At 38.0% G+C, this 16,720-nt stretch overlaps 1 long non-coding RNA gene across 7 annotated transcripts in view; it reads right to left on the bottom strand.

Moving 5' to 3' along the window:
• LOC133267808 (uncharacterized) overlaps positions 1–16,720 on the bottom strand; it is a 120,342-nt gene that overhangs the window by 96,999 nt on the left and 6,623 nt on the right. For all 7 annotated transcript variants that reach the window (XR_009742858.1, XR_009742860.1, XR_009742861.1 and 4 more), the window contains exons 4-6: positions 14,859–15,066; positions 14,467–14,588; positions 13,308–13,413 (exon numbers count right to left, since the gene is read on the bottom strand). This is a non-coding gene — a long non-coding RNA (uncharacterized LOC133267808). The remainder of the gene's footprint in view (positions 1–13,307; positions 13,414–14,466; positions 14,589–14,858; positions 15,067–16,720) is intronic.

Below are 16,720 nucleotides of genomic sequence, written 5' to 3'. Positions count from 1 at the left end.
AAAAGTTAGACCCCCTTCTCAGCACACAAGTACCTACCCTTCACATCATGAGACAAAAGTCCAACTGAGTTTGGCTGAAGACAAGGCTTCACCCTTTCTTATTTCTTCATTTAATAAAACATATGAAGGTATGTTATGGCCAAAGACCACAGAAGAGAGATGGCATCCCATGTGAAGGCAGCTCCAGATAGTCTAGCACCAGAAATCTGGGAATCTGCCACACTCTGGGCCACTAAATAGGATGAAGCAAGATAGGTTCAGCCTAAGGGGCTGCAATGTAGCCAAGCGAAGCCATTTAAAGAAAAATAACAAAACAAAAATCACTTCAGTCTACACTAAATTCCCTGGTCACACTGCAAAAACAAGGGAGAGAGTTGCTGCATGTGGTAAATGAAGCATTTTTTAAAGTGCTTTAAGTAGCTGGGTACCTCTGATTACTACTGTTAGTGCACACTGTCCTGTCTATTTTAACATAAACATGACTTCTCAGCTGGTTAAAGATGAAAAAACACCTTGTTTCAGAGAAGCTACTGCAAATCAGTGGGACCAACGTGACTAGACATAGGAATTGCTGTGCCAGCTCATGTCAGCAAGTTCCATTATAATTATTTTATGCTTTGCTGTTAGCTGAACTAGTGAAAAAGGTGGAGAATTAGTCATCATGGCAGATTTGCTCAAGTCAGTATTTTAAACAGCTTGTAACCTATTGTACAGTAAATAAAGCAAACACTGGAGAAGTTACCAATAATCAGGTGTAGGAAAAGCCATTTTCATCACAAGCCAAATAACAGGAAAGTCAAACAATATCTTTGACTTCACTGCTGCAACTGCCACCCGTCTGAGAGGATCTCTGCATACTCATTTTGTCAGTTAAGAAATGCAGATTACGTATCCCCTATTCTTCTGTTTGTTTTATACAGTGAGTGCAGTTTCTGCATGAAAGTCCAACTGTATTTTCATCCTCTTTGTGTCACAGAAACCTCATTTACCAGTCATTCTTCTCCATATGAAAAGATCTATAATGAGGAGTCTTTCTGTCATTGCCCTGCTCCTCTGAGTCAGGGATTTTCATTTCCCCCTAATACTTGCTGCTGTAGCTGCAGTTTCATTTACTGTCAACTCATACCACAGCCTTAATGCAAGCACATCTGTGGCTGGATCATGGAAAGATTCAGTATTGCTTTCAGAGCTGCATATTGATTACATGGTTACAAGAAACAAGTTTTTATTTATTTACTATGTTCTCATATGGTACTTTTAAAAGGAAGGTTTCTCACTATAGTTGAAATGACAGTTAATTCTTCCAGTTCCTCCCCTAGCACAGATATCTGTATGAGAATACAGAATCATAGAAAGGGGAATAGGAGGTCTACTTACACATACACTCTCACAAAAGAGCAGAAAAGCCTAAAGTTAACCAAAAGCTAAAAATGTTGCTTAGATGTGAATTAAAAATATATATTGAAACCAATTACATTGTTTTGAGGAAATAAAGCTGTTCAAAAGAAAACTTCTTCTATTCTTGTTAACACTTGAAGCCGTTCACACACGCTCAGCCAAGTTTAGCTTTGGTTTGACTCCGGGAATCAGCTGTGTCAGGATAGATCACCTCAGTCTAAGGAAGCAGTAGTCGTCACATTCTCTTTGTTGAAAGCCAGAGTTTCTCTTTACACATTGTCCTGATTAAACCCCCTGCTATAGTCAGTGTGCAAAGTCAGTACTAATGGGGGTTGAAATAAGAAGCTACCTGAAAGATGCCACAAAGGTTTTTATGAAGTAAATCAAACTTTTCACTGGCCAGTAAGCAGAGGAGTTTTTCTTCTGGATGCAATTTGGTCTCCCTCAGAGAGTGTACAATTATGGACGTTCATTTAAACACATCAGTTTGAAACTAGCAAGGTGAGATGCAATTACCCAGTGTAATCACAGCAGATTGCAAAACTTGGCCAAAAAGAAAAAAAAAATGCAGTAGATCTGATGACAATTTTAAAGGTGCAGTGAACCCCCCCCACACCACCTCCTGCGTTTGAAACAGGGGGGAAAAGCTCTAATAAAACAAGAAAAACACTTTGAAAACCTCCAAACACCCAAAAACCCCAGCATCAAACAGAAGGACTCAGAAACATTGTTCTTGGAAGCACAAGCCCAGGTTATAAGGAAGGAAAAGATGTACTGGCATAAAATGTGAAAGGCAGTATTTATGTTGCAGTGGCCAGCTAAGGAAGAGACAGGGCTATTTGTCCAAGAGCGTAACACCAATTAGAAGTGGTGCACTGCAAAGAGATCAGAACTGCTTTCGGCAGACAGCATTCTCCAGCTGAGCAGCAGGAATACTGATTCACACATACCTGCTGTCTTCCATTTTCTCCTGTGAGACTGTCATCTTCTCAGCTTTCTCAGCAGATATTCTGCCACTTGGCTTTTTGCCTCCTTTCCACAGAGAAAAAAAAATAAAATGAAGTATTTCTGTAGTGCTTAAGTGCCAAACGCGGTGCAATTTATGATGTGCTCATGTTTTCCTTTGCATTATAAGTTAAGAACAAATGCAAAAATCATCAGCACTTGAACTTGGATTTTGATTTACATATATTAAGGTACTCTCACAATTTGCCATTATTTACTTGTGTGAACAAAACTGGATCCTATTCACTTCCCTACAGAGCCAAAAATAAAACAGATAAAAGCCAGAATGTACAACTCCACAGTCAAAAGAATTTGAAACCAGAAGTTGTATCAGATTCTCTGACCTGCTCTTTCTTTGTTGAACTAAAATCTTACTGGGAGTGAAGTAAATAGTTACCTAGTTTTGTCACAACCAGCAAAGTGAACAATTAGCAATACTGCAATTCCTCGTGATAAATTTATGCCAAGGAACTCATATCTCACTATTAAGTAACTTCTCTTCCCTGCAAAACCTGCAAGGAGGCTGTTTTGGTCATGTTCTTGGTGAGAGGAAACTTGAAGAAGCATTTCATAATACAAACCAGAAGACGGGAGAATTCTTTGTTAGGGAATTTCACATCCTGGTTGGAATACGTTGTGTTGGAAAGTTGTTGTTGAATAATTCAGGACAAAACCTAAAAATAGTAGTATTTGTCTCAAATTCTGTAGGGTGATGTGTGAAAGATAATATTCTGTCGCACTTTATACTACCTACAATACCTTCAAGAAGAAACTTCAAGTTGTGAATGCTGCAGTTATCTCCACAGTGCTGTAACTTTATCATTACACGGTAAGATAAAAAGTTAAGTCTTTGCCTCTGCAAGGACATTAAATAACATCTATCTCTCCCTTAGCTTTCACTGTAGCAGCAGTATTTATTCTCTGGGCAACGAGTACTTACACGCTGCTTACAGAACGGCTCCAGGTTCTTAAGGCACTAAGTGTTTCAGAAAGGTTCCTCTGTCACTAAACCTAACCCTTTTTTATTATTATTAACTGATAGCTCTTGTTCCACACAGCTTTGACACTGTTTAACACCAAAAAGATATTTTAGCAGTGCACTACAGTCACAAGGCTCATTTAACTGTCATCAGGGGCTGGAAATCAAGTTCAAAGAAATAAAGGATCCCGTTCAGCCTTTCTTCTTTAGCAGAACAGTGAAGGAACATCAGTGACCCTTTAGGGAAGAAAGGAGGTGAATATTTCTAGTGTGAACATTTTCTGTTTGACACAAGCCTTCAAGAGGTTTACCCATAACGTATTTGCAGAGTGATAGTCAAGATACAGTAACAAGACTACAGTTGCTATGTGTGTGATCTGAGGAAGCACCAGAAACAAACAAAAAAAAAAATCCATGTTAACTTTAATTACAACCATTATGACTATCAGCAAGACAGAGCTCACGTGCCACCTTCAAGGGCTAAGTGCCAGCAGGATGACTACTTTCATACATTCAAGATAGGGCAGCTTGACCTCTCTGGGAGTGAAATATCAATTAATTATCTTTTTACAGCCGATTCAATTAAATCACTCTAATCACTTGGGTAGGACATCAAGCCAGAAGTTAGGGGCAGGGGGTGTCTGGGGAAAGGAAGGAAAAAACACTGGCAGTGAAGCACCCTCAGCAAGGATGACGAGGCAGTAACCCCACGTTTGTTAACACACAAGTAGTTATTAGCTATCTGTAGCAGAACAAATGCTGTAATATCATCCTCATTCAACTGAACTGTTCTAAAACTACAGAGTTATTGGTCCTAGGGGTACCAGCCATTTTGTTCAAAGGTGACCAGACACACTGCATTAGTCTTTAGTGCTGGAATCCATTCACCCAAGAGCTTTGTTCATTAAGGAGAAAAAAAAAAAAAAAAAGAAAAAAGAAGAAAGATGATCTGTTCAGCAGAAAGCAAAATATATTTAACTTCTGGTAAGTAAACTGGTGTTAACTCAAGCTACTGAGGACGATCTCACTACTACATGGATCCCAAAGAAAATTATCAACTATGGATAGTAGTTGTTCAGCCTGGAGAAGAGAAAGCACCAAGGAGACCCTAGAGCAGCTCCAGTGCCTAAAGGGGCTACAAGAAGCCTGGACTCCCCCCCTGGACAAGGGGGAATGGCTTTAACCTGCCAGAGGGAAGACTGAGATCTTAGAAAGAAGTTCTTCACTGTGAGGACAGTGAGACTCTGCCACAGGTTGCCCAACGGACAGAACTGAAAGTATAAGAAAATATCTGGATCACACAGTTGTAGAAGTGAAGCACTTCCCAGTAACTGTGATGCTAAAACACTTACAATGTGGCCATAGCATAACTGACAATCTCTTTGTAGCAAACCACTTCAATCTCCCTTGCCAGTATGGTAACAACAGCAGTGAAAGGCTTGTGCATTAGATGAATTACATATATGACATAAATATAAGTTGATATTCATATTTTATATAAACATTCCTTCTAACAAATGTTAAACAATTTCTGTGGTACACCTGGCTGCTAATATACGAGAGGCTGTTGTCATCTGGGTTACAATTTTGTTCAGAACACTGCATTTTATATCAACCTAATATGATGCCACCAGAATAAAATATCATGGCTAAGTTGTCTATTTCTGTCCCTTGAAAGGGCTCTATCAGGTGCAAATTGCGCAGGTAGCATTACATTACAGTATAGTAGGTGGGAATCTGTGCCTTGCCCTGTGATACTGCTTAGTTTTGTTCTTTTCCATCATAAATCCTGTCTGGGAAACCAGTAACATTCCAAAACAGGTATTCTATCAACTCCCCTTTTCTAGACACACACACTGTAAAACAATTACTAGGTGAATTTATTTCTCAGTGCTGCTTTAAAAAGACAGCCTATGTTAGAAAATGGTGTTCAAATTACCTGTAATAAAAATCAACCACACACAGCTAGACCGCCAGCTTCCATAAGGAAAACACATTGTGTTTCCAACAGCAAACCCCAAACTTCCATGATGTAAAACACAGATGACACAGTTAACAAATAGTTCGCTTTTACTGCTGAGTGAAAAACATGAAACCACAAAGGCACCAAGACTGAAATCAACTGTTAACTGAGAAAATCCTGTTCCATGAGTACCTTGCAAAGCTAACTTCAATTAACAAAAACCTGCTAGTATGTCAGAGCAAGTTTTTCGGTTAATTTGACAAAACCCAATGCATTTCATAGCTAAGGATTCTGTTATCCTTAGTTCATGCTGTTGAGCCTGAGTTGTCTTGCCACAGACCTTTTCAGCATACTCCTGCATTGCAATACTTCAAGTAAGAGAAAACGACTGCTACTAGCACTTGTGTAACTGTACTATGAGCAAACAGAATCCCCCAAATCCTGAACCACTAAGGCTGAGTCAAGAAGAATTCCAAGTTTACAGCTCCAGTCAGGGTTCACTCCCCAGAATTAACCTAAGAGACGTGAAATATTACACTCAAGGTAATGGAACCTCCACAGAATCTTTTCTTGCATTTGCAAAATTAATTCGTTTTGCTTCAAAATGAGCCAAATCAACCATTTCGGGGTGAAGCTAAAAGTGTCCACATCCCTAGAACTTTGGTAACTTGGGTGCACACAAACAACTATAAAGGGGCATGAAGAAACAGCAGTGAATCTTGCACTCCAACTGCAAACCCACTGGGGTAAATCACTCTTACCACAGCAGTTATGTAGCTACATCTCCACAGCAAAGCTTTTACAGCAAGCACAAAGCCAAACCAGCCAGCCCATCCCAAATCCTGAATCCTGTCCTGCTGCAAGAGCCACGCTCCCAGGCAGGAACCTGGAACTCCAACTTCCAGAAATGGCTTTTCACCACCACTGGTCACCACCTTTAAACTGTTAGAACACCTTTTTTAATTTAATCTTTGGAAATTAATATTGAATTAAAATGATTTTAATTAGAAAAAAAACACATACACACACGCCTTACAGGGAAGGCTACAAAAAGCTCCTATTTTTGACCCTAAATTTACCTTCTTTCTGTGCATAGTAACTTTAGTTAAGCAAAGATTTTTCTCATGAGAATGACTCTCATCCATATTAAAGCACTCCGTGGAAACAAAGACCTCACTCAGAGGGAGGGTTCATCAAACCCACTAAAATTATAATCATTTAATAAAAGTAATGACTACTCTGTATTTAAAATATTTTCCCAGGCAGCACTTTAGAATATTGTGTATTCCAAACAAAGTACTATTGCATAATCATGAACTCTGCACTATGTAGATCTTGTGAAGAATGGAATGAAGATTCTAGTGAAATAAAGAACATTAAGTTTTCCTTAAGGGTAGGAACCACACACACAGATGCACACTAAGATTGTAGGACAGATTTTTGTTGGCTATAACATAGGTTCAAATTAGACTCAATGTTTTGAGATCTTTAAAGGAAAAGCATCATTATTTCATACTGAGAAAAGCAAGGCTAGAAGAAAGTAATCTGATATCACTCAGATGATCACAAACACTCTTTTCCCCTCCCTCTCCCATGTCATACTCACTGGATTATGGATTATTATTACAGCAACGAACCATACCTTCAGAAACTACCAAAGATTCCTATAAATATCCAAACCCAAAGGCACTAACTGACATTTTAAACACTCCACAATAGCTGTTGAACCTTATAGTCTGCCACAGTGAAGGCTGCTTTAAAACTGTAAGTATGTAAAACTCTTACAAATGAGAGGAAAACTTCTTCCTAAATTTTTCTTTATTGTAACTCTGATATGAGATTATCTTCAAATATGGGATTTTTTTTTTTTTTTAAGTGTTCTCAAACCCAATTTGAAAGGAATTGTTTGAGACATACATGCTGGAGCCAGACCACAACAGTTGGGCAATTACCAGCACCTGCATTACAATTCAATGGGTTTCAATTGCCAAGGGGCCATGGCAGATACCCTCCTGACAACAATTAGCATCAAAATGTTCTGCAGTTCAAAGCTGTGGGTGGGAATTACAAAAGGTTAACAGACTAAATATAAAAATCTTTTTGAATATAAAATCAATGCACTTTGTTATCGAAATCTGGGTACTGTAATTTAACTAAAATAGGGATTAGAGGATCTGGCAATCTTCCACATGTGTGAGCTTGGCTTTTCTTTGAAACAAAACGTCAAGCAGCCAATCTGAAAGTTTAAAACAAAACAGACCCAAGACCCAAAGAAAGGAAAGCGTTTCAGTTTTTTTTTTATTATTTTCTTAAGCTTTGAACCAAAATGAGCACTCCGCTGATGAGGGCTCAGAATGATCCTGTGCTAGGGTCACAATTCAAAATTTAGGGAAATATTTAGAGAAGTCAAAATCCAGTGTGCTGAAAGCTTCTGGACTCAACTGAACTCCACCAGCACTTTTCTCAAAAGGTCATCACTACATCACCACCAATATAATTTCAGAAGCAGCTTCTACTTCTGTGCAACTACCAGGGGAAGTTCAAAACAGTAGAATAATCTGGTCTTCATACTGCTTTGGAGCAGAGCTTGGTGTGGTTTGGACTGAAGTTACAAGCAGAACAGGTGAAAACAAAGAAAGTTTGCTCATTAGAAGTACTAAATCATGGCACTGAATTTGATAAGACCAGCAAGAAACATCTTCACTAGAAGTACACACTTGATAAATCTGAAGTTTTATCTAGTTGTCCTGTGTGTCTTTTGTTGACAAGATAAATGGTCACACAGGAAATTCCGATGTAGATAAACTTTTTAAACTGTAGAAAGAACTTTTGCATGAAAGCTTAATTCCTTTCCCACCCAATAATTTATCTTTAAAAAACAGAATTAACAAGTCTCAGAATAAAGTAATTACCTGGGAAAGATATCATAGGCTATAGACTGTAGTAAAGCAGACTTGTACTGTGAGATTCTAACTCTAAATTGATGCCTCATTAAACTGAGTTACCGTGGATGTGCTTGACACACGCTGGGACCCCTTTTATCACAATTAGTGAGCCATCTCCAGCACTCCTCACAAGTCTAATGGAATCAGAGTGCTTAGGACTAGCCCAAGGCTTCTAATTGCAGAATCAGCAAACATGCTAATCATCACCTTGTTGCCCCATTGTTGTGAAATGAGATTACAGAGAGGAATGGAACAAATGTAGCTATTTCAACACAGTACTGGAAGATGCTTTTCATAATTACTTCTTTTTAGATGTATTTCTGTAAGTCTGTGTACTAAAGTGTTTAAAAGGCGAGCCAGGTTGATAAGTTTTACACACGTTCTAGAACGAACAGGATTTATCCCCCCTACCAAAGATTTCCTAATATAGCATACTTTAGTGAATCTTAATAGTAAGACTACAAAATTATAGTAACTCCTCTGCAAATACAACAAATACTGAAAATGAACAGTTATTTCTGTAGGTACCTGTAACAGGGCTTCAGATGACAATTTTTGTTAGATGTTCACTTAAAACCATGGCAATATAACAGAGATCTGGGATGAGCATTAGTAATATTTTATTCCAGCTGCTACAGAGGCAGCTGAGGAACCATTCAACCTCTTTCTTTCAGGTCTACTAAAGCAATCATTATTTCAGTAGTAGATTTAAAATCATGCAGGTATTTAGAAATCATGTTCAGACTTGATCATGCAAAGACAGATGTCAAATGTAAAACTCTTTCTGACTTCAAATATGAGCAGAATCAGGTCCTCAACACGGAATCAAAGATTGTTGTGAGTCTTCAAGTTTAAAAAAAAACAAACCAAAAGAGTAAATCTCAAAAAAGGGAAGGCACCCGAGAGTGGTGGTGCTCCACTGCGAAATACACATTCTGTGTGGTCAGCTCTCCAGAGGATTCCCTAATATGATTACAAGTCAAGTATTCAGGGTTTGGGCTTGGTTTTAAACATACTTGCTGCTGCTTCCTGTAATGGAGATGATCATCTGAGAGCGTAATCTTACTTCTGATATCAAAACCTTCCTTGAATAAGGAAAAAAACCCCAAACATTCTTGCATCCAGGAAAAACCATTTCATGCTCTTCCACTGAAAATACTCCTAACTTGCAAGTGACTGACCTGTTCCATTTTTTTTTTAAGGTATTCTCTCTCTTGAAAATACAAGTGGTGAGTCAGTTGTTATGGCAACTGTCGTCGTCGTCCCCCCCCTTTTAACTAACATATGACAGCCTGTGTGTTATTTGATGCTGTTCCTGCATTAAGTTACACATTCACTTTTGTCAAACAGCCTAAAAAGGGCTTTTTGGATAAGAAATAGTGGGGAGAAAACAGAACATTTTTCCCAGGCACCCTGTTTTGGCATTATAAAGCCACTCCAAATCTTTACACTGTAACATGTCCAAGCATATATGAAAAGATGCATGTTTGGCTTAGCCCTCCTGCATGCTCCTGAGATAAATCATCATATTTGCTCTCCCCTTTGGTAAGTTTCAATGTACAAATTCCTGCAAGAGATAAATCTCTCTCATTGCAAACTTTCCTTCTGTTGATGAATCCAAAACTCCAACGAATCAAGTTGAGTGCTGCCAATAAAAGGACAATCCCCAAACATTTATGTTCAAATTATTTCTGTTACAGGTTAATACGTATTCTCCCAAATTATCAAGGCCATAATGAAAACTTTAACACTATTACAAACCAAGCATTTTAAACATGCAGTGGCACAAAATTTTTTCCCCCTCTATGATCTTTCTGCTTAAACGACCAACTAAAATTATCAGTTACTCCTTCACCTGACTGTGTTTTGTTCCTCATTCAAATCCAGTGTTATCAATTGAATACAACGCTAAATAGAAAGATGGGAATCCATTCAGCCATAATGAACCTCCAAAAAAGTATCTTAATTAAATACTCTTTTAGTGGATGTCAGCGGAACTAGTGAGTGAAGAAAAAGTATGTAATAGTGATAAGGTTGAATTAGACAAGAGAACACTTAAGGCTAAGCACTTATAAAAACAGTAAGAGCCAAAACCTGAACTTTTTACACTTCCAATCTCTTGAACAATGAAGCAGCCATACGTTTGAGCTGGCTTCATACAAACGCTCTGTACATTCCTAGCCCTGGTTTCAATTGAAAGCTTGTTACTCAGCCTTGTAAATCCTCCTAAATTTAAGACACGTAGCACAATAACCTTCTTCAATGACAAATATGAAAAATATTTTAGCTGATGCAGCAGAAAAGTGATGATATGAAGCAAATGTAAAACAGCAGAATTACAACAAGCCGGACATTGAGCAACATTAAGTCACTGATATCAGTGCCCAGAAATTTCTATCTTTATTACACTGTGATATCTTGTAATAACAACAAGAATACAGTGAACATCCCTCAATATGCATGCATTGCTTCCATTAGTGTAACAAACAACCAAGGTAACATTGCTACTCTAAGTCCATTGAGTAAGGTTTCAAAGCCTACTTTTAAGCAGTCATTATAATATTTTCTAAAAAGTGTCTTGGAAAATAATACTGAAACAAAAAACGTTTTAAAAAGACATCAATAGCACTAAGAAAAAAAAACAAACCCGAAGAGCTGCATTGATACCAAGCTTACTTACTTGCCCAACATCATGAAGCTACTAGAAATTCATTTGTAAGCCTAAGATAGGTGTTAGTAACTAGTGACTGAAGTGGCTTTCCAGTCAAGTGACATCTAATATATCTTTCCTGGTTGTGGATCCCATTACCTATTTGAAATATGGAAAAAATCCGTATTTAAACAATAGCTACATATACATTATTACTAAACAACAAAACCTCTTGGAACTCTTTCACTGACAGTTCATCAATATTGGATAAAAGATGATTCTTCATCATTGCATGATTATATCCATACTACAGGGAGTGATGCAGGAAAGCTTCAAGGATCTCATCATTTACTTATCGGCAGAAGTATTCCGATATCAAAATACCCCAAAGTATTTTGAGAGCCAGCCAACATTTCTCTCCAAAAGTAGAAATGGGAAGAATCAGAAGAGAAATCAGTAAGACAACAGCCTGAGAAAAGAATCTTTCAATAGCTCTTCAAGTGTTCCTCTTTCTAGTCTTTTTTTTTTTTTTCCTTTTCTTTTTTCCCTCCTTCCTTCCTCTAGCCTCTTTGGCAACTCTCCCCACTCTTTCCACCCCATCTGCTTCACTTCATCTAACCTGCCCTCCAGTACCAACTATTGCAGTGTCCCAGATAATCCATTCACTGAAATCAGGCACAATTAGGTAACACTGAAAAGTCACTTGTCTGCCATAGACACTCAGAAACACACACTGTCATATGAAGAAATCACTCTAGGCATGACCTCAATGGAACACTTCAAAATTCAATTTAAGAATTCCTTTTTGTGGAAGAAGGATGCCTGGAAATACTGTGCCAGAACTCTGAACAATCCGATTTATTGTCCCACGAAAGGAAGAACACTACTGTTGCGTGTGACCCTGAGATCTGGTAAGGAAATGCCCTTGCAACAAGCCAACCAAAAGGAGGATGTACTTATTTAATGCTGGTAATTTGGGGATATCTTTAATACTTCAGGTGTCAAAATAAGTGAGACACACTTACTGAGTTAAAAACAACTGAAAAAGGGCAGTAAAAAAAGGACAGAAAACTGAACTAGTAATTTTTTGCAAATTATGCATGCCAGTGTGAACCAAAACAATCAAGGTGGGACAGCTGGAGACAAGGGATGCTGAGGGTGAACGTGTGCAAGGCTCTTCAAGTCACTTTGTTCCATCTTTTTACAGGACAGAAAAGTATTGCAAAATTATGAAAATATAGCAGTCATTTGTACATCCATTATTCCATCCTCCTGAAAGGCACAACGAAACGGATCAGCAGGACAAGCACACACACACACAAACAGCATAGCCAAGTAGTGACACTGCAGAGAACAATGGCTGCCTGCCTGTAACAACAGGATGCCTTGAATCCCCAAAACTATCAGCTCAGCGATCTATGAGGAAGAATCACTGGGTTTTGTTTCAAAGTCCTAATATTTAAAGCAAAACACATCTTCAACTGTGATGTCACCTTTCCAAAAACACTTAAATGCCTACTCTAAAACCACTCTTCTTTCTATTGCAACATATGGTACCCCATCCAGGGAGTCACAAGATATTTTGTTTCTAATTGATTAAATTGCATGAGTCACAGACAGGATTTGCACATGGATTGCAAAAGCAACTGCTTGTTTTTCCACAATGTAACACATAACTGGGACAGTTACCTTTAGAGCCCCAGCTACCAAGTGGCCAACAGAAAGCCTCCTCAGAAGCAACAAATCTGAAGCTTAAAAATCAAAGTCACCTACTCTTCTGATTTTATTACATGGCCAGAAGTATTTTGTGGGGTTCCTTTTCCTTCTTACACTTTTTTTTTTTTGTTGCAATTAGGAACTTAACAGAAAGTGTTGTCTTTTAATGTTATGGATACAGAGTAAGACTGTGTCAATTCTGATGTTTCAATGCTGATGTTTCACATGCCAGTCAAAGTTGTCTCCAGAAGCACCTGAAGTCCTGGCAGTATTTCTCAACATGAGTGAATCTGGACTCCAGGTTCAAATTTCAGGCCTTGTTTGATTCTTGGTAAATGAATTAAGACTGTAGAAACTTACTTGAATGCTTTTGATCTTGCTGCACACCAGTACATTTCACCTGATTAAAATAATGAAAAGAAACCCTAGGTGGGACAGATTTCGCCGGCAAAGTGGAGTCAGTGTCATTTTTTTTTGTTTATTATGAGACATTTAGCACTCTGTGCTGAAAACAATTCATTTGAGAACTGCCTGTTTGTATTACCAAGGCAGTTTTTTATACTCTAGAGTTACTTTACTACTATGCAAAGACACTTCTTAATTTTTCAGTTAACGAAGAAGCTGAGCAGTCAATCCATTACCTTTACTTACCATGCTGACTGCTTGAAGCATTTCCATCTTCATACTGGTATCAGTTCCAGGTTCTGGCCCTATGTGTCTTAGGGACTGGTGAATCAGCCAGTGAAATCCAGAATTGCTAGTGAAAGAAACAGTGGATTTCAGTTCCCAGTTTCCAGATGCACATATGTCAAGACACCTTATACACTCAGATCCAATGAAAGAAAATAGTCTTGACATTTTTGTTTATTTATGCTGATAGGTTTTTAAATCTTAAGTGCAAATACAAGAATAAATTCACCATGACAATCACCAGGTACTCAGTATATAAATTTAAAGTTTGGTATACAGCAGAAGACATACATTAAGAACTACCTCTCCAACAACTTCATTAGATTTTGTCAAACTGGAGATACAGATGACAAATGAGGCTATATAATTCATTTAGGTTACCCCTTCTATTTTCCAAGTTCTGTTGAAATGCTGCACAAACTGAAAGCAGTGACTTCCCTAATAAACAGAGAATCAAGTTTCACAGCTTCAAAGAAAAATTTCACAGTAGATTCAATTTCATCTGTACTGTACTTCAAATAACTACTGTGGAATATTTACAGTTCTGACATCAGCTATTATCCTTGACAGGAAAAAAAAAAAAGAAAATTGTTGCTATAAAAATATGCAGAGAAACAAATTGCTGGGTGAGATTTTGTTAACAAACTTCAATGAGATTTAAAGGTTCTTGGCCTTTTAGAAGTACTGACATTCAGCAGTTTCCAGAGACTCGAGTGGATTTATCAATACTTCAGAAATCAATTATGAAAGAATCACAAATCCGTATTTAGAAGGATGATTTTTATGTTCCCAGATTGAAGACAGAGCATGGTGTATTATTTGCTCAATTAGAGGATCTTACCTTGAATAGTCAGAAGCCACCAGTTAGGGGCAGGGGAGGGCAGCAAACAACTTGCACTCTTCAAAGGCTGAATATTACACTATAGAAGTGTATGTGACAAACATAAAAACACCTTGGCATCTAGAAAAAGTTATCTGCTACTATGTTTAGGTTATAACACTTGTACCTTTGCTGTAATTTATGAAGTTGGCAAACCAACTACCTGGTTTTAGATTACTGAATACATATATTAATCAAGGGAAATACACAATGAAATTGACTCTTCCCCAGACTACATACACAGAAGTTAACTGTTTTCCTCTCAGTTTCTTCAATCAACTCAAAGAGGTTGGTAGCAGAACTTGATGGGGCTTTGTGGTTTCCAGTGCCAGCCCAGATCTCCAAATGACAACTGCTCATAGCTGATCATCAAAAGAACAAGAAGTAAGGAGTTAGTATACCACAATCATGTATTAACTATCTCTTACTGTTACTGTGCCAAAACATTACAAGTCCTGGAAAAGGTTAAGAGTATAAGCCTCTCTGTACTTCTTAAAAAGGCATCAGAACTCTCTACTTTGTCCAGCAGCATCAAATAAAGTAAATGGCTGATAACTACAACAAAGCATATGAGGAATGGCAAAGTTGTGCGAGTCCATAACAGCCCCTCTCTCCTGCTCCTTTCTCCTCACATTTTAACCATGCTCTAGCATCAGCCCTCCACAAGCCACAGCTCCTGTCAGTAGAACCTGTCCCATGGGCTGCAGTTCCTTTAGGAAATATCCACCTGCTCTGGCATGGGGTCCTTCTTCATGGGCTGCAGTGTTAGTATCTGTTCCACTGTGGTCCTCTTCACAGAGACATCTGCTCCACCACAGTTTCCTCCAGAACTTCCACAGGCTGCAAGAGAAATATCTACTTTGAGACTGGGTGAACCTACATCCCCCTCCTCCTTCTCACACCTCAGACTCCATAGGAAGAGCAAAATTTTGCTCATAATTTTATCTTTATGTTGCTTATTAAAGAACAGACTCAGGACAGCAGGTTCTGGCATTAAGTACCTGTAAAATTCTCACTTTGATTTTGGGGAACAGGAGAAGGAGGTTTAGTAGATAAATTTGATGCAAAGTTCCAACAGAAAGCTAGCAAAAACTCTGTAGCTGAAATGCTGCCCAAGACATTCAGGGTCAACAGTCCTTGTAGAGGTGAATGTCTCACAAAGAGCAAACAGTATCATCCGTACTTGGCTTGGACAATCATGATGTTAAAGTGAACCTGTCTGCTAGAAGGAAGGGGATCACTCCTTTTAAGGAAAGCTGTTTTGTCACAGAAGCCAAGCTATCACTCTGCCTGAAATACTTCTCTGGACATTTACTTTAAACTGAAGTCCTGAGAATAACCTTGACTTCCACAAAAATGCATTTTAAAAAGACTGAAAAAACAATTAAGGTTTGGTGATAAACAGGAATATCACTCTTCCCTAATACAGAATGTAAATGATTGCACTGCTGAGAAAAGGGAAAATTAAGTCTTCTAAGTACCCAATGAACAGGAGTGGAACAAATTTTCCCTCTTCAAATATATCCTTATAGTAATCTGAAGAGAATACTTGCATGATTGTGTAGTGTTTTCTTTAAGACCTATTCAATTCCTTATTGTTCAGCTTACAGTGCCAGAAAAAAAAGACTGTTAAAGTTAACATCTGCTAACTAATCACAAAACAGACCATTGCAACATTTTACAGGGTTTGAAAACAGCTATGAATTCTGATTACTATCAACTTTGACTGGATTAAAGCAGCTTTTTACTGTGGGACTTACGAAACCTATAACTTATTCCTTTAGAGGAAGTGCTTCTAAAAAAGAATATTTTCATTCTGGGTTCAGAAAAGATGACCTAGCGTTACAAGTATGCCAAATATTAGAGATGGAAATCAATCAGGTGAATTATATTCTTCTGGGTTTTTTTATTAAATATTTCATTTTTAGAGTCTTATTAACATCTGACAGTAGAGGTTATGACATGCAAATATACTTCGGATGGGCTGTTGCACAGATCTTAGTTCCATTCCATGTGTTTTGCTGCTTGACACCAAGAGTACATGCATATGTACGGCATCTCAAGTTTTTTGGATCACTTTTGTGGCAATACATTCATATCTGATTGAGGCAATACTAAAATCTACTTAGGAGCACCTCTTGATGAACTACACTCCAGTTGGAACTACTATACCCTGTGTAAACAGTACCCTCATGCAGAAATCAATTGGATTAGAAAATATTTCTATTAAGCTATTGAGTCCACATCTTTGCATTATGACAGGATTCATTTCTGCTCTGTGCTTAAGAAATTATAACCTGCTGAGCAATTCTTTACAATTTCCAATGACATAATTTAAACTATTTGGGCTTACTGTCTTACACACATGCATCCCATCATGCACACACACAGTTTGTTTCTTTTGCTACCCTTCCAATTTACTAATTCCAAAATACTTTTACTTTAAAATTAAAAATCCGCATTATTAAACCCAAAAACCTCTCCCTTGTGCAAG

The sequence above is a fragment of the Pezoporus flaviventris genome, unplaced genomic scaffold, assembly GCF_033815535.1.
Source record: "Pezoporus flaviventris isolate CSIRO_AGI_PZ_B2104156 unplaced genomic scaffold, CSIRO_AGI_Pfla_v1 ptg000009l, whole genome shotgun sequence".
Lineage (NCBI taxonomy): Eukaryota > Metazoa > Chordata > Aves > Psittaciformes > Psittacidae > Pezoporus > Pezoporus flaviventris.
Note: the sequence above shows the minus strand (reverse complement) of the source record. Positions and strands in the feature narration are given on the sequence as shown.